This window comes from Cupressus sempervirens, chromosome 9 (assembly GCF_028749045.1).
Source record: "Cupressus sempervirens isolate cs-2001-9-10 chromosome 9, ASM2874904v1, whole genome shotgun sequence".
Classification (NCBI taxonomy): domain Eukaryota; kingdom Viridiplantae; phylum Streptophyta; class Pinopsida; order Cupressales; family Cupressaceae; genus Cupressus; species Cupressus sempervirens.
In genome coordinates this window covers 392,575,599-392,595,136 of record NC_143126.1, presented here as the reverse complement: position 1 = coordinate 392,595,136, position 19,538 = coordinate 392,575,599, and positions in this window count along the sequence as shown.

The window sequence follows — 19,538 nt, the reverse complement described above, 5'->3', positions numbered from 1 at the left end:
CACATTAGTGGGGAATTAATCAACCTAACCAACAAGCCATACTGTCACCACATTAGCAGTAGGATATACTTCCTCCTCCTGTGGCTAATAAAAGTTAGCCCAAAAAAACTCAACTTCCTTCTTATCTTAATCCTAATCCTAATAGTAAGAAATTGAATTAGCAACAAACCTATTCCATTACCCTCAATGATATTCACTTATGACCATGAACAACTCTTCCTACACCAAAGGTTCTTTTCATTATAGAAATTAGTATTGATAATTCATCTACTAAAAATAAGGATGAATATAAACTTGTTAGAAATAGGGAACACTTGGGGGGGGGGGGGGAGAGGGGGTGAATCAGTATTCTACAAACTTTAGCCCAAAACTGGATATTATTAATTACCTTATAACTTGCATATGAAAGTAAAATAATTATGTTGAATAGTAAAATAATCATGAAATAACAAAAATCATAACACCATATTTATCTAACTAGGGAAACCCTAGCCAAGGGAAAACTCTAGTGCAGATGATACCCACAAAATGATCCATTACTCAAAAGTAGCTGGTTAAAGCTATTGACCCTGTTAGGCATCTATTATGTTTGTATAGTGTCTTGGTCCTTGTTAGAGGACTTAGGCCTTGTTAAAAGCCTAAACCTTGTTAATTGTTTTTATATGCAAATACAAAATGTATGCAAGATGAGCCCACTTCCCAAACATGCAATATATAATGAAGTTCCTCAATACAAAGAGATAGATATAAAATCCTCTTTACTATTTTGTTTATATCTTCAATATCTAATCTAAATAGCTTTAGTTTCTCATCATAAAATTTTCATACATCAAAATTTACATCTCAAATCATTATCATATCACACTACACAACTTTTCTAAACTTTTCATATTGTTGTTGGAAATATGACCGATCAATCAAATAAGGTGAGATATGTGGTTGTCATTTATGGAAACATTTGTTTTTCAATTTAGTCATGATTATTTGTGAAGCAAAATTGTCTAAGTATTAGACAGTGTTATAGTGGCATGACAAGATTTGTTGATAGTAGAATATTCCTTTGCAATATTCTCTTTCAAAATTAACCCTAGATGCATGACATCATCCTAATGATGCATACTAGTGTTCATGTCCATATGATCAACTAAGTTCAAGTTATGGAAGAAATATTAATGCAGATACCTCACAGTACAGAACAAAGCATGTCAGCAATTGACTTGTACAACTTGCAAAATTGTTTTGATTACTAAATCTTGTTGAGCCAACTCTAAGGATGATATGTGAGATGAATAAGGAAGAAATTATTAATATGTTTGATATAATTAAAGTACTTCATATGTGAAGTTAATAAAGGATAAGTGAATGTGAATGAGATATTATGATATGTGATGCAAAGTAATGTTATGCGAGATATGATGCAAATTGATATGTGTGCAATCACACTTTGTATGAAGAACTGACAATCATAAGATTCACAAAGTACAAGAAGTTATCCAATATTGTATGTATACCTATTCTCTTGAATTACTTATTGTATAGTTGCATGCTAGGGCAGTAGACTCTTCTTGCATACATTTGCATATGATCTACCAACTTCTAATAGGTTTGAGGCTTCTAACAAGGCCTAGTCTCCTAATCGGGACTTGAGACACTACACATTCTTCATAGACTCCTAACAAGGTCGATATCTTTAACTAGATTCTTTTATATAGTGAATCATCTAGTGGGTTTCATGCCTAGTAGGGTTTTCCCTTGGCCACGGTTTCCCTAGTAAACAAAATATGGTGTTATGAGCTCTCTCTACGTATGGTTGTTTCTACTATTCAAAATTGTTAGTTTATTTCTTATGTATATGGAAAACTAATTAATAATATTCAATTATGGATAAAAATATTGAAAATACTGATTCACTGATGCAGAGTTTCACAAGGAAGACTACAAACAACTTGCTACAACCAACTATGCTCCCTAATACCAAAGTTCATCAAAGTGACTCCAACCAATTGCCAACATTTGGAAATGATTTATAAAGTTCCTTAACTAGGATCACAAACAACCTTCCAAACTCACTCACCCATCTGCTGCAATGAGTTACCAACAGGTTCACAAACAGGGCTACTAAGCCAACTTAGCAATCTTCAATGAATTTGTAACTATAACAACCTCAACCAATGAAATGGGGGTGGAATTTTAAGTTTTTTGATAACCCTAAACACATACAAAAAGACCAAGTCTTGGTTCATTCTAGCACTCCAAGGATCAGCCTAGGTACACAGTCTAAGTAGGGCCCTATTTGGCTTTGTTTTCAAAGGAAGACCAATGGAATGGGTGCATAAACCAACTACAAGTCTTAAGAAATCTTCAAGGGTCTAATTTTATCACAAATCCACTCCCAAATGATTAGAATCTTATTGCTAGTTCTCAAACTAATGCAAATACCAATAAATTGAGACTAAATCCACCATTAGATTTAGTCTAGGGCTTGCAAGCATAGTTTATTCCCTTTGTTTCTATAACAAAATTTTTTTGAATCTGAGAGGAGACTCCTAAATCTACCTTTTGGGTTGGGCTTTGTGACATTCCAACCATATAGTTGAGAACTATATCTTTAAATTGCACAAAACCCTCATTTTCAAGGGTTTCTTGGTTATCAACAATTAAACCTTTATAATTTGTGATTCACACCTCCAAATTTGATCAAACCAAGTGTAATAGAAAGCTAGATCATAGGAGAAACTTTTCCCAGCATCTTCCCTTGTTCTTAGTCCATACCACATGTGCAGAATGCAAAAAAATAGTAAATCTAAGACAAAAAAAAAAAGGAAACTTTATTGATTTTGAAAGAAATTTGTACATCTAACAACCATATGTTTAGGGGAGGTTGTCTTGGGTCTTTATAAAACTCTCCAACTAATCAATTATCTATGAATCAATTTCAAACAATTGAAACTCTCCTTTTTGCCTTTTGACAACTTTTAAACAAAAATTGAAAAGTTGCAAAGCAACTTTTTTTGCATTTTTGTAATAATGAAAAAAGTGAACTCCTAAGACCTATTAACCCTCCTATGACTTATCCTAGAGTCTTTCAACCCTCCTTAGGATATATTGAATATTCTAGATGTATTCATTGACCTTATAGGTCTCAAAGGTTTACAGTTTATAAGATTACCAAATGAACCTTGAGCCCTTACTAATGGGCTTATTGATGATTCTAATCTACTTTAAAAACTTTATTGCATTCATATTTTAATCTCCTTGAATGGTTAAAGCTCTTCCCTTGAATTGAAGTGCACTGCACCATACTACCCCTCTCTGAAAAACTCATTCCCATGAGTTGGTATTGTATCAAACTAATATCCTGCATTCTCAATCTCTACTTGGGTCATCCAAGTTGCATCTTCATTAGGCCTATCTTTCCATTTGACTAGGTAGGAGTAATAGGTCCTCTCCTTGTTTTCTTTGTGACTTTCCTATCCAAAATGCTCTCAATCTATTGATTTAGTGGCCTATGGTAATGAAGAAACATCAGTGCTACTATTATAATCTGTTCCTGCATCATAAACATCAGTGGGTGGCTTATATGCATAAAGATAAGAGATACTAAAAATAGGAGAAAGGCCTATGTCTACTGTAAGATCAATTTTGTAGGTATTATTTCCACATTTCTTGAGTATTTTGAATGGCCCTACTTTCTTCATGAACAATTTAGTATACTTCCCCTTTGGTAGCCTTTCCTTCTTAAGATGTATCATCACTAAGTCACCTACTTTAAACTGAAGTTCTCTCCTCTTTTTATCTACCTTCTCGTTGTATTTTGCTAATGACATTTGCAATCTTTCTTTTACTTGATCTTGTATATCCTTTATAATTTGTGCAAAATCTTGTGCTTGTTCACTTTTCCTCTCCATATCCCTAATGTCTTTGAGTTCTAGGATACCCCTTGGGTGATTTCCATATATAATTTGGAAAGGGGTCAAACCTATAATCCTATTTACTAAATCATAATATGAATACTCTACCTATGATAAGATGGTGTCCCATGATCCTCCATATTGTTGGGTTAGGCATCTCAACAAGTTACCTAAGGATCTATTGATTACCTCTATTTTCCCATTAGATTGGGGGTGATAGGCCGCTGAAAAGTTCAAATTTGTCCCTAATTTCTTCCACAATGTTCTCCAAAAGTGCCCAAGGAATTTAGGATCTCTATCTGATATGATGGACATAGGTAGGCCATGCAATCTAACTACTTCCTTAAAGAATAGACTAGCTATATGGGATGCATCATGTGTGGTTCTACAAGGTATAAAGTGTGCCATTTTTTAGAACCTATCAGAAACTACAAAGATGCTATCATGCCCTAATTTAGTCCTTGGAAATCCTAATACAAAATCCATACTAATAGAATCCCAAGGTTTGCATGGTATAGATAAAGGAGTGTACAACCCTACATTAGAAGTGTGTCCCTTAACCTTTTGGCAAATCAAACAACCATCAACATATTTTCTGACCTCTGACTACATTTTAGGCTAGTAGTAAAATCTCTTCACTTATTCTAGCATCTTATCTAAGACAAAATGCCTAGACATACTCCCACAATGCTTCTCCTTTATTATATTCTCCCTGCAAGACCTTATTGGTACACAAAGCTACCCACCTTTGAATAATAAACCTTCTTGACTGAGATACTCTACAAAATTAGTATCGTACTTATCTCCCATTTCCTAGCATACCTTGTATATTTCTTTGCAATCTTCATCTGTAGCATACATGTCCTTCATGACAAAGATTCCCACACTTTCAAGTTCTATACTTTGTACCATGAGATTCCTTCTACTTAAGGAATTAGCAACCTTGTTGACTATACCCTTTTTGTGCTTGATTAAAAAGGCATAGGTTTGCATAAATTCCATCCATTTAATGTGCCTTTGACTAAGTTTATCCTACCTATTCAAAAAAATTAAAGCCTGATTGTCAGTGAATACAATAAATTCCTTTGGAAGTAAGTAATGCCTCCACCTTTTTAATGACTGCCCCATTGCATACAGTTCTAAATCATAAACTAAATATTTTTTATTTTCATCATTTAGTTTCTCACTAAAAAAGGGGACTGTCCTGACTTCTTGACTTAAAACTCCCCCTATAGCTTTGGTGCTAGCATCACATTCTGCTGTGAATATCTTATTAAAATCAAGAAACCTTAAAATAGGTGCTTGGGATATCCTTTGTTTGAGTGTTTCAAATGCCTTTTCTGCTTCATTAGACCATACAAAATGCCATTTCCTTCCCCCTTTTATGGTGTATCACAGCTGCACAAATCCCACTAAAATCCTTAACAAATTTCCTATAAAAGTTGCAAAGTCCATGAAAGCTTTTGACCTCTGATGGGTTTTTAGGGGGTGGCCAATTGAGAATGGCTTCTATTTTGGAGGGGTCCATTTTAAGGCAGTCTTTGGAGATGACGAAACCCAAAAATACAAGTTCTTCCTTCATGAAAGTGCATTTCTCCAAGTTTATCTTAAGCTCTTCTTAATGCAATCTTCTTAGAACTTGATCTATATGTCTTAGGTGTTCTTCCCTATCCTTACTAAAGACTAGGATGCCATCAAGATAAACAACCACAATTTTTTTCAAAAAGGGTTTGAGGACCTCATTCATGAGCCTCATAAAAGTACTAGGTGCATTTGATAGCCCAAATGGCATGACAAGCCATTCATAGAGCCCTTCTATGGTTTTGAAAGCTATTTTCCATTCATCCCCCTCTCTTATTCTGATTTGGTGATACCCACTTTTCAAATCCACCTTGGAGAAGTAGTTAGCTCCACCTAAACAATCGAAAAGATCCTCCATCCTTGGCAGTGGGAACCTATATCTTATAGTAATCTTGTTGATTTCCCTAGAGTTCGTACAAAGCCTCCAAGTGCCTTCCTTTTTGGGTACAAGAACAATAGGAACAACACAAGGGCTCCAACTTTTCCTAATCAAACATTTAAACAACAATTATTCAATTTGCCTTACAATCTCTACATTTTGCTCCAAGGTCTATTTATATGCAGCCTTATTAGGCAATGTAGCACTAGGGATAAGATCAATGCAATGGCTAACCTCTCTTTAAAGTGGTAAGGAAGTTGGAATGCTATCTACAATAATCCCATGATATTGTTCTAAAAGGTTCCTCACTTCCTTAGGGCCAACACTTTCCCACCATTGTCCATCCTTAGATTTGTCTTGAGGTTTTACTACAATCTCCTTTTTGGGTCTGGTTACTATAGCAAAGCATGGAGTGTCCTTCTGCATGAATTCTTTCTCCCCTACCAAGGAAACATTACTAACCACATGATCTACCTTTCCATTATTAGGCAAGGGGTTCATAGTATAGTTTATGACTCTCTTGGTTATGGTGTATACATTGGTTTCCCCATCATGCTTGGATTTGACATCATATTGCCATGGTCTTCCTAGTAAGAGGTGGCAAGCATCCATATCCATGACATCAAAAAGAATCTTGTCTACATATTCCCCTATGGTGAATTCTACCCATACTTGCTCATTAACAAGAGTTTGTTTCTCCTTAGTAATCCAAGATGCCTTATAGGGTCAAGGATGTGGTAGCTTTTGAAAATTTAACTTGTTAACCATCTCCATAAATGCTATATTATCTATTGATCTAGAATCTACAATCACTTTACATACCTTGCCTTTGACCTTGCAATTTTTTTGGAATAGGGCCTTCCTTTGTGGTGGTTCATTAGGATTGGGTACCTTCAAAAGTGTTCTTTGCAGCATCAAACATTCACCAGTCTCTGGATCTACAAGCATTGAAGTGGTGGAATGGTAGGAGGAGATACTTTGACCATCTTCTTCCTCTTGCAACAATTGGACCCTCCTATCTCCTGGCCTAGGATTGTCTCTAAGCTTTTGAGGGAACCTAAAGGACTGATGTCCTATTTGGTTACATGTGAAACATTTTCCAATGAATACATTGCCTCCTCTTCATCTACCATTTCCTTCTCCTCTATTGTTATTAGATCTCCTACCTTTGAAAGTGCCCCTATTACTGAATTCATTCTCAGAGTTTTAGTCCTTCCCTTCTTCCTTAGAAGAGTTGTTCCTCCCTTGAACCCTTCCTCCTCTACCTTTGGAATTATTTCCTCTTCATCTACTTGATTCTCCTCTTCTCTTATGTTTTTAATCATTATTCAAGGCTATACTAAAACATTGATGGACTAATTCAATTGAAACTAGGGTCAATTCATCTTGGATACTATATTTTAGTCCATTTATATACTTGGCCAACTTTTGTTTGTTGGTCTCATACGCCTTTTCCCTAAGAGTTAGATTATGAAACTCTCTAGTGTATGTACTGACATCCATATCTCTTTTCTTGATATTATGCATTTTTTGATGGATTAGGACCTCATAGTCCTTAGGAATGAATTGCTTCCTGATCTCTTCCTTCATCCTCTTCCATGTGCTGATTTTCTCATTTCCTTCATCTTCTCTTTCACTTTGCAAGAAGTTCCACCAACTAAAGGTAGGGGCCTTGAGTTTTGTGTTTGCCAACTTGAATCTCTGGCTTGCAAGGACCTGATCACACTCAAAGTGGTTGTCCAATGACTCCAACCAATCCATGCACTCATCTAGATTCAATTTTCCATGGAAGTTAGGTAAGTCTCCTTCTTTTACCCCAACTCTTTCCAAGGCTTGTAAGAGTGATCTTTGATCCTTTGGAATCTCTTCTTCATAAGGCTCCCTCTCAACTTCCTCTTCCTCTAATTCATCAACATCTCCTTTGATCATTTTTCCTTTTAACTTCTCCAACTCCTTCTTCATACTCCTATTTTCCTCCCTCACTGCTCCACTCTCTACCATTTGCTCCTTCACAAGTTTACCCAACTCCACATTGGTGATCCTCAAAGGTATATCCCTCTCACCTTCTTCATCCTCTGGCATTTTGCCACAAAATTTTCCACAAGATCCAACCACGTGCTTTGATACCAAACTGATGTAGAGTGTCACAGGGAAGACTACAAACAACTTGCCTACAACCAACTAGGCTCCCCAATACCAAAGTTCATCAAACTAACTCCAACCAATAGCTAAGGTTTGGAAATGATTTATAAAGTGTCTTAACAACTCCTAAGATCATGAAAACCTTCTAAACTCACTCACCAATCTACTTCAATGAGTTACCAATAGGCTCACAAATAGGGCTACTAGGCCAACTTAGCAATCTTCAATGAATTTGTAACTATAACAACCTTGACTGATGAAATGGGTGTGGATTTTGAAGTGTTTTGATAACCTTGAACACATGCCAAAAGATCAAGTCTTGATTCATTCCATCACTCCAAGGATCAGCCTAGGTACACAGTCCAAGTAGGGCCCTATTTGGCTTGGTTTTCAAAGGAAGACCAATGGAATGGGTGCATAAACCAACTACAGGTCTTAAGAACTCTTCAAGGGTCTAATTTTATCATAAATCCACTCCCAAATGATTAGAATCTTATCACTAGTTCTTAAACTAATGCAAATACTAGTAAATTAAGACAAAATCCACTATTAGATTTAGTCTAGGGCTTGCAAGCATAGTTTATTCCCTTTTTTTTTACAACCAAAACTTCTTGAATATGAGAGAAGACTCCTAAATCTACCTTTTGGGTTGGGCTTTGTGCCATTCCAATCATACAGTTGTTAACTATATGCTTAAATTGCACAAAACCCTCATTTTCAAGGGTTTCTGAGTTATCAGCAATAAAACCTTTATAACTCGCATTATACACCTCCAAATTTGATCAAACCAAGTGCAATAGAAATCTAAATCATGAAAACAACTTTTCCCAGCATCTACCATCCTTCTTAGTCTGTACCACATGCAAAATGCAGAAAAATAGTAAATTTGAGCTAAAAACAAAGGAAACTTTATTGATTTTGAAAGAAATATGTACATCTGACAACCATATGTTTAGGGGAGGTTTTCTTGGGTCTTTATACACCTCTCCAATCGATAAATTTTCTATGAATCAGTTTCAAACAATTGAAACTCCCCTTTTGACTTTCAACAACTTTTAAACAAAAAATGAAAAGTTGCTCAGCAACTTTTATTGCATTTTTGTAATAAAGAAAAAAGTGAACTCCTAAGACCTATTAACCCTCCTATGACCTATCCTAGAGTATTTCAACCCTCCTTAGGATATATTGACTATTCTAGACCTATTCATTGCCCTTATAGGTCTCAAAGGTTCATGGTTTATAAGATTACCAAATGAACCTTGAGCCTTTACAAATGGGCTTATTGATGATTCTTATCTACTCTAAAACCTTTATTACATTCATATTTGAATCTCCTTGAATGGTTGAAGCTCTTGCCTTGAATTGAAGTGCACTATACCATTCATCCCCTCTAGTAATATCTATTTCTAATAATTGGTATTAGAGCCTACCTATTCAGAAGAGGTTTAATAGCTTGAATAAGATCCCTATGGATATGGACCGGTTGAAGAAGAATCTCAAAGAAGCTCTTGAACATATTGATCTCCTTACTGATGAAACAGATGGCCTAAAAGATAGATATAAAGATGCAAAAGCTTACATTGGTGAACTAAAGGACAAGATAGATGACCTGAAGCAAAAAGGACCTAGTGAACAAAGAGTGATGATGATATTGAAGATCTAAAGAAAGAAACTTAGATCTTGAAACATGAGTTAAAAATAGTTGAACTCAAGCTAAGTCTTAAGAAAAATGGAGGAAAGAATGACTCTAAAATAAAAGCTAAAAATGTAGATCTAAGATCCTAGTTAAGCAAGGTAACTTCTAAATTGGAATCTATCAAGTTAGAGCATGCAGAATCAGAGAAATACAACACTATTGTGAAAGGTGAGTTGGTTCAAAGCATACAAAAACTTGAGAAATTATGTACTAGTAGTGAAAAGATTGAAGAACAAACATTTGTATAGAGACCTAGTTATGACAAGACTAGACTTGGATTCTTCCTTAGACAATCCACTAAGAAATCTATTGAGAGAAAAGAACTTGATATCCCTGAAGGTGAAAAGGATCTAAGCATAACAAAACCAGATGATCATCTAACGAAAAGGAGAATTTTGTTCACTCTTAGAAATCTAAAGAATAACAGAAGAAAGGAATCTCATGCCTAGTGTAACAGAAGAAAGGAATCTCATGCCTAGTGTAATGAACTTGAACATATTGGAGACAATTGCAAAGGTAAGTCTTTTAAACCTATTTCAAATTTTTATTATCATAATTATCATGGTTATGGACATTATGCAATAGATTGTAAGAAACCTAAATTTGATAGTGATAATGCAAATAGTAGAATTTTTAGAAACACTAACTGTGCAGGCAATAGACAAAGATCTAATAGGAATGAAAGTGGAGAAAGAAGACAAATTGTTTGTTATAGATGCAAAAATCTTAGACACATAGCAAAGAATCATAGAGCACTTAGCAACTAGAATAATGAACAAAGAAGGAATGTACCTATATGCCAATTATGTAATAACTTTTCACACACAACAAAGTTTTGCAGAATGGATGGAAGAAACCTTAATAGGAATTAGAATCATACAAGGAACAATAGAAGAAATGATGACAGTCTAAAGGAAGAAATAAAGGAGCTGACAAAAGAATTTAGGGAAATATTTGTAAACACAAGAGAAGCTAGAAGTTCTCATACAATTCAAGAAGAAGTTCATGCTAATGTACCTAAAAAGATAGTAAAGTCACTTATTGTCTGTGATCCATCTTACCTGCATTAGGCACTCTTAGTAAAATAGTGTGTTAGTTAATCATAACTAATGTTAGAAAGCATATCACAAGTTGCATAATTAACAGTATATACTAGACAGTAAAAGGAGTCTGCAGTCAAGTGTACATTGCTTAATATGATCAAGATAAGGATATCTAAGAAGAATAATCTCTTTGTTATATAGAGATAATATTTGAACTAGTGGTAGATACCTATTTAAAGTGAAGTACAAATTCCAAAATATTTAAAGGATGCAAATTGATTTATAAACATCATTTGCTTATGCAAAATCTTAAGTGCAAGATTGAAGAGAGATTTAAAGTGTTGAAGAAGTTTGGAGATATGCAAAATCACTAAAAACCCTAAAATGCTAGATTAAGTTATTTTTTGAATTTGTTGAGTATATTTTTAGAAATGGAAAGACAAGAAGTGTTTAATGTAAGCAATAGACCTAGATATAATTTCAAGAAACACCCATTTGTTTCTCTACTTGATGACCCTTTTGGAGCATTTTTGCAAGTGGCACAAAATGTTCTTCATGTCGAGGACATAAGAGGTTATATTCACTATAAAATTGAAAGCATAGAGACATAGAGATTCATAAGGAATTGGAGAAAATGTGCGACAATAATTTGTCACTAAAACCAGAACATGCATACCTAGAACAACTTAACCTAGTTAAGCTCATGTTCTATATGGACTTTGATAATCATGAATGGACAAGAATAATTCTAAGTTGAGTTCATGATGGCCTTCTATGGTTAGGAGAATATATCATATCCATTGATAATGACCTAATTCACAAGGTCACAGGTTTAAATAATGAAGGATGCAATCTAGTGAACATTAAGAATGTGCACAAGTTAGTTGAAACAAATCTCAACACATGTTTTGATGGTAGAAACATGAAGGTCAATACCATTCAAGATGATGGAGTGAGACTCATTAGTAAAATTTTGTGATATAAGTTCAACTATGGATCTAGGATAGATTTAGTTCCTACCAAATTTCTTCATGAAACTTATATGGTAGTAAAAGGTAAAGAGATTATTCTATGTAACATTATATGAACATAGTTTTTGGATAACATATCTAAAATCAAGAAATATAGGAGTGTAGTCTTTAGGTTTGAATCCCTACTGACATATATATTCTTCTACACAATAAAGAAGTTTCCTGGTATCACAAATTGGGATGGAAATGAGTGCATAATGCAGATTATCACTCATGCAAATAGAACCAAACCAGAAATAGTCAGAGACAATGATATTGATAGAATGATAAAATCTTTCCAAGTTGAAATGAAGCAAAGGTATAGGATATTTCCTGTGCTAGTGGAAAAATATAAGGATGAACTATGATTCATGGTAGAAACAAAATTTCACATGTATGGAGGTAGTAATTCCTCGAGTTAAGTTCATTGAACCTATGGGTTATGAAATGAGTGAGGAACTGATTGAAGGATATGCGCAGATAATCCTACACTCAAAATTTGATTCTAAATGTCATAGATGGGGAACATATATTGAGAAGATGAGAGAAGTTAAAACAAGTTAGATAATCAGGGACTCCAAGAAGAAGGTAGAAAAAGTGATTGATTCTATCTTGAAGGAATCAAGAATGTCAGGAAAGGAATTTAGAGAGGTGAAAGGGATAGCCATGGAAATAAAGGCTAGTCATCAATCTAAACTATTGACCCCTACACCTATTGCAATGTTACGACCTACTAAAGAGGCTATAGTTGCCCAGACAATGCGCAAGCACCTAGAGCTCAATATGTAGCAATTATGCAGTAGAAAACTGTAAGGAACCCAAAGAAAATAGAGGAAGTGTCAACACCTAGGAAATCCACAAGGCTTGATAAAACCCTCCTAAGAAGAGAGTCAAGAAAACTACAAGTGAACCAAGCAAGAGGAGAACCTTGCAAACTAGTTCCTCTAAATCTAAAGAAGAAACTAGTGATAGACCAATAGAGCCAGTAGATTAGGAAGCAAAGACTTCAATAGGAAGAAAAGCATGAAAACCAAAGGTAGAAAATCTTAACATGCAAATTATTAATTACAATAATTGTGTATAGCTAAATAAGTACTATGAATTGTATAATAATATGGATAGAAGACAACTAGAGAATGTTGTAGTTAGAAATATGATCCTAAAAGATAAAAGGTTTGATAGCATAACAGGTCAAATACCTAAAAACTTGCACAATAGACTTTTAAACAAAAAAAAGTAGAGTTATTGAGGAAGATAAGAAAATTAGGATAAATATGGTGAAAAAGCCATGTATTGTAAATAATGAGGAAGAAATAACTAAAATTCTAAAAGAAATAACACCATTATTAAGACATAAGAAGAGATCCATTCTCCTCATGGGAGGAAATTATGAAGAAGTAAATGTGGAAACTCAAAAGGAAATAGTCACATACATGTCTACTATGCCAAAGGAGAGTGCATAGCTAGAGAAGGAAAGTCTTATGCTTAAGGAGTCTGAAAAGAGTGTGTAGACAGAGGAAACAAGTCCTACTATAGTTAGTCCGCCTCACAGTTTTGAGCAACCAACTGAAACACCAATTCCAAGTAATTCACCACTTATTACCATTGGCAATGAATCTATGCAAGTGGATGACACTAATGTGACTCTGGATACAACTGAGAACCCATTTAAAGATTTTGGTTCCAATATTGTTGGCAATATTGTTGATTACAGTAGCTCATCTAATGAAGAAAAAGATTAGAAGCCTATGGAAGAAGATGTACCTTCTGTAAAGAGAATTGAATCTAGCACTGAAGTAGCTAATTCAAGTGTGCCTTTAGCAAAAATAGTAGTAACACCTTCTACACCACCTACACAAGTAGCAATGGTCACAGTAGTAGCAGTACAGTTAGATGAAGAAAATGAGGCACAAAATCTTATATCTTCTTTAAGTAAACTTCTTGAAAAGAAAAAATCTATCAAGTCTATTGAGAAGACTCTAACTTTAGTTTTGGATAGATTGGAGAAGATAGCAAGTCCTATTGATACACTTGTAGATATCTAATAGAGAGCAACAATTTTGTACAAAATCTTTGATAATGAGTTTACAACACTTACCAATGTGGCTACATTTCAAGCACAAACTAAGCATGATGGTAAACTTCTTAATACCATATGTACAAATATAAGGAATGATATAGAAACTCTAAATGAATGCATTAAGGCATTAAGGTAGAGTATGGAGGAAGGGAAGCAGATATATGTTAAGTGCAACATGGCATACCTTCATCTTCATAGTTTTGATGAGCAAATCAAAGAGAAGGTAACTAAGCTTTAGATGCTCACTGATAAATTTTTGAAATAGAATCAGAAGTTAGAAACCATTGAGCATACAATGCAAGCACTTCATGATAGCATCAGGGATACTCAAGTAGAAAAGTAGAAAGTTCTGAAAAGATTTACTCTTTCAAGGGACCATTTATCCCCACATATTACATTATTACAAAATTAGTTGGAGAAATTCTTAGTAGCCAAGTCATCATATGAAAAGTTTGTGCTACAGATTTGAATGCAACAAAGTTAGCCACATATGCTCTGTGTGCTAATCAGTGTGTCTAATGCACTGAAAGATATTGGAAGAAACACCTTTCATAGTTGAACACTAACTTCAGTGATTATTTTTCCAAGTTTTGATGCAGCATTCAAATTTTGATAGAATTTTTTCCCTTTTATTAGCACCTTTTCCATTGATGTAGAAGGAGGAGAAATAAGAAAAATTGTAATCATAAGTTATATAGTTATATTTTGAAGTATAGTAGTAACTTTTTCTTTAAGAAGACTTTGTAATCAGAGTTATAAGGGATGTAATCTTTTCAAAACATGAATAAAATGTTTTTACTATGTTATGGTTATTAACTTTGATTGGTATGATAACATGTTTGGGACTTAGCCAATTTTCCCAAAATGTTTCCATCAATGCCAAAGGGGGAGATTGTTTTAGATTAAGATGAAAATTGGTTTTGAAGGGGACTTGAAACACTCAATAGAAAAGAAAAAGACAAACCATGAAGCACTACCAAGTTTTACAAGGACCTAAAACCACATAAAAGAACCATAAAAGGAACCCAGGTTTTACAAGGACCTAGAACCTAGTTTTTACAACAGACAAAAACTAGATAAAATAAACAATATCAATGACCAAATACTAGGACCACTACAAAAAAATAGAGACCAGAAACTAGTGACACTACTAGTTGCTATTGTATCTCTTTAATCATTTTGACCACCTCTTTTTCCAACTCTGTAGCACCTTAGATGGTATCAGTAGCCAATCCTCTAGTAGCCTCAACTGCCCTTTTCCTAGAGATCTATCTAGTTCTTTTACTTGGTCCACCTAGAGACATAATTTCGTCATTGGTTCACTTCCCTAAGCTTGCAACAGTAGCACAAATACTGGAAGTAACCTGCTCCATTTTATTGACACTTTTTTTAATCATCAAACAAAGTTTTTGTTCATACTTCTTTAGTTTCTCCAATATATTACCGACATGAACTTCCATCTGAATGATATTTGCATAGTCAATTTCTTGGTCTTGTTGAACCTTTTCCACTTTTTCTTTTTAGACTCATTAATTCACTATACATCCATGAGTCAACTTGTAGAGAGGTATTAGCTTTAAGCTTTGTAGTATGCAGGAAAGATAGCATAGTATCCCTATGAGTAGACTCATTCTTCTCCTACCCCATTTCTTCTTTACGAGAAGACTTGTCCTTCTCTTTCCTTACATCTTCCCTCTCATTTGCATTATACCAATCCTCCTTTTACTTCACCATTTCTTCTTTTCCATCCCTCACTTCCTTGGAATGCTCACTCTAATTTTCCTCTTCACCAACATTACCTGACCCTATATTTTTCTCATTACTTTCTTCCTCCTCATCCTCACTAATCTCACCCTTGCTTCTTAGGTAGCCTTCCAAATTGGAGCTGAAATCTTCCTCATATGTATTCTCCTCCTCCTCCAAGTTTGTCTCCTCCTTATTTTCTAAGTTATCAGACTTAGTAATCTCTTCCACATTTTGCTGAGGGGTTTTCTGGGTTTCTTGCTTCAGACTCCTCCTTCTTCCCTTAACACCTTCATCACCCTTACTCTTCCTAGACTAAGTTTTCTAACAAAGCCCTTCTTTTTATCAGAAGGAGGAGAAGACACAATGGCCTTGTTTTTAAAGTAATCCTCAATAAGTAAAATTAACCCTTCATGTAAAATCAAATGAGACTCTTTTTTCCTATGAGCTTGCAAACTTTGGAGTAAAGAAAATCTTCGATAAAAAGGAAACAAGAGCCTATACTTGTGCCTAAAGTGATTTAGGAACACAAAATGATATTTATGAACATGCTTAGCTCTACCATCTAAAATAAATACTCATGAATGCACGAGAGCACATCTTGCTAGATAACCTTAATTTGACCCAGCTCATACAAATTGCCATTCTTTTCCTCTACATCTATTTTGGGAAATTTCTTAAATGCAACATTTGAAATACTCATTTCTTTACCAAACTTTATGCCTTCCTTAGGCAAACCCATCAGCTCAACTATGAACTCTTTAGTCAAATGCACAGTCACTACACGCAAAGAAACCCTATCTTCAATCTAGTTTTTGAAGAACACCTTATTTGCATGAGGTTTATACCCATGAATATGCTCCAAATAAGTGGTTGCACTACCCTTCTACAGAATATGCAATACAAAAGCTTTGGCCTTCCATGCCTTGTATTTTTTGGCTCCTATTTTCTTGGTTCTTCACCCATTTCCAGAGACTTTGAATTACTACAATAAACCAAAATCAAATAGACACAAAGAACAAATGAATTAATCAAAGACAATACATTCATTGATATAACTAAGGTATGCATTAAAATAGATGTGTGAAGCCAAGATCGAAATCACATTAGTGTACCTCCTCGAGGAGAGAACACTGACATCTGTAACCCCACTCTCATATATCATTAAATTTCTAATCTTGGCAGATCTTTACCTTTGTCACATGAGTTGTATCATAATTAATAAGGGCTTTCAAATCCATGTTCATACTTAAGTCACCATGCCACATCATCTTATATCCCATTTGGACAGCATAGTTGGCAATCCAGTCTGGCACTACATTACCTTGCAGAAAGAATGAGATATAATCACTTTTTCAAATTTATTCATTAAAGATTTTATTTCCATAAAACTAGCTTCAATTGACCAAGTAATTAAATTTTTATCATTAAACATATTTACAATATTTAAGGAATCTCCTTCCATCCAAAAGTTCAAAAAACTAGTTTCCACTACTAGCCTTATAGTATATAGAGTAGCAGTAGCCTCAGCTTTATGATTGTTAGAGATACCAATAGTTATTTTCAATAGCATCTATTATATTACTTGTATGATCTCTCAAAAGCCCTCCACAACCTACTTTGCTCGGATTTCCCTTAGCAACACCATCAAAGTTCCCTTTAAGCCATCCAATAGGGGGAGCCTTCCATCTAGTCGTCAGTCTTGGGTCATCTTTTTTAATATTAGAACCTTTGGATAACATTGAAGTGTCAATTTGAAAGTCTTGATCACATCTTCTCTGAGACTTAAAATTTTCCTTTATTTCCTTAACAATATTTTGTCCAAGCACCCACCCTAGCATTTCTTTATTTCTAAAGATTATGTTATTTCTTTCTTTCTAGATGCCCCACCAGAGATGGGGAAGAATAATTTTCCATAGAAAATCAACATCAATATCTTTAGATGGACATATCCAACTTTAAAAAAAAGTTCAACATTGTTTTGATGAACCCAAGTTATGTTCTAGTGATTGACAATAAAGCTCTATACTTGTTGACAGTAAGAACAGTTCAAAAACAAATGGTCTCTGTCTTCAAAATCTCCTTTACATAGAATACACCTATTAACCACATTGATGCCTCTTTTTTTCAAGTTATCCTAAGTGAGAATTTTATTTTGAAGCAAAATCCAATAAAAGATATTTAGTTTTGGTATGAGACCCTTTATCCAAGCTTGAGACCATAAAGGTTTATTACCTTTCTCCTTAGATTTAAAAATAGAAGAAACTATAAACTGGCCACCAGGATAAGCATTTCATATCATCTTATCCTCCTAATGGGAATACAAAGAAAAGGAATTCAACATTATCTGGATGTTATGAAAACCTTGGTCAACATCAAGCAGGTTAACCCAACTATTGTTATGTCAATAATGTCCCACAAAAGTTCCATACAATTGCTTGCATCTGTCAACTTGGGTTCTATCCTCAAAGTCCTCAATCAGAGGATGATCCATTAACCAAGAATCTTTCCAAAATATAACCTTCTGCCCATTTCCAATTTTTCATGAACAACCTTTGGCTAAGGTACTCTTAGTTCCCTAAACAACTTCCCAAATAGAAAAAGGGGAAAGAACATTAGAAGATGATAGGAAATTAGATAAAGAATTAGCATTAAAAAGATACTTATGTTTCCATATAGTACTCCATTCCTTATCATCATGATAAACTCTCCATCCTTGTTTTGCTAGAAGAGCTCTATTCATGCTTCATCTACACCTGATTCCCAAACCACCTTCCCTGATGGGCTTACAAATTTGATCCGAAGAAATTAGAGTCATTCTCTTCTTTTCCTCAGTTCTAGTCCATAGAAAATTTCTTTGAATTTTATCAATAGTATCTACAAATTTCACTTGTATTCTAAAAAGATTCAAAGCATAAGTAGTGATACTTTGGAGATAGGCTTTAAGGAGGGTAATTTTACTAGCTTGACTCAAAAGGTTACCCTTTCTTCCCACCAATTTCTTGTTAAATTTCTTATGAGATCTTCCTAAAAAGAATCAAGAGCCTTTGGACCTAAAGGAAGACCCAAATAAATACAGGGAGAGGATCCTATTGAGCACCCTAAAATTTTAGCAATTTTGTTCTATCTTGGGATAGGGTTATTAATTATAAACAAAGAGCTCTTATTCCAATTTACCAACTGACTTGAGGCAGAAGAATACCAATTAAGGGATTGCTTAAGATTTCTAGCTTCCTTAACTTTAGCTTTACCCATGAAGATAGTATCATCGACAAATTGACCATGAGAACAAGTAAGAGGTTGAGAAGAAGGCTACAAACCTTTAATATCCCCTTGTAGGACCATTTCCCAATATATCTCCCCAAACAATCATCCATAATAATAAAAAGAATAGGGGATAAAGGGTCTCCTCATGTCAATCCTCTAGAAGGATTAAAAAATTTAGTAGAACAACCATTCACCAAGATAGCTATAGAAGTAGTAGAGATAAATTGATAAATAGCTCTTAAAATCTTATGGTCAAACCCAAAGGCCTATAAAATCTTAACAAGAAAAGCCCATTCAACTCTGTCATAGGCTTTTGCAATATCAACTTTCATGATGACACCCTAATTATTAGAACATGATAAAGAATGAATATTCTCATGAGTAGTAATGATAGAATTAAGAATTTTCTAACTTGGGATAAAACCATTTTGTTGAACAACAATAAGAGAAGGAAGCACCAGCAGCAACCTAGATGTTAGGACTTTTGAAATAATCTTGTAAAAAGAATTACATAGACTACTAGGCCTAAACTGGTATGGAGAATCAGCCCCAATATTTTTGGGAATGAGACATAGGAAGGTAGAATTGATTTCCTTAAGCATTCTTTTTGCTCCAAAAAATTCCTTAATAGCATCACAAACATCTCTTCCAACCAGCTTTCATGCCTTCTGGAAAAAGAACATGGG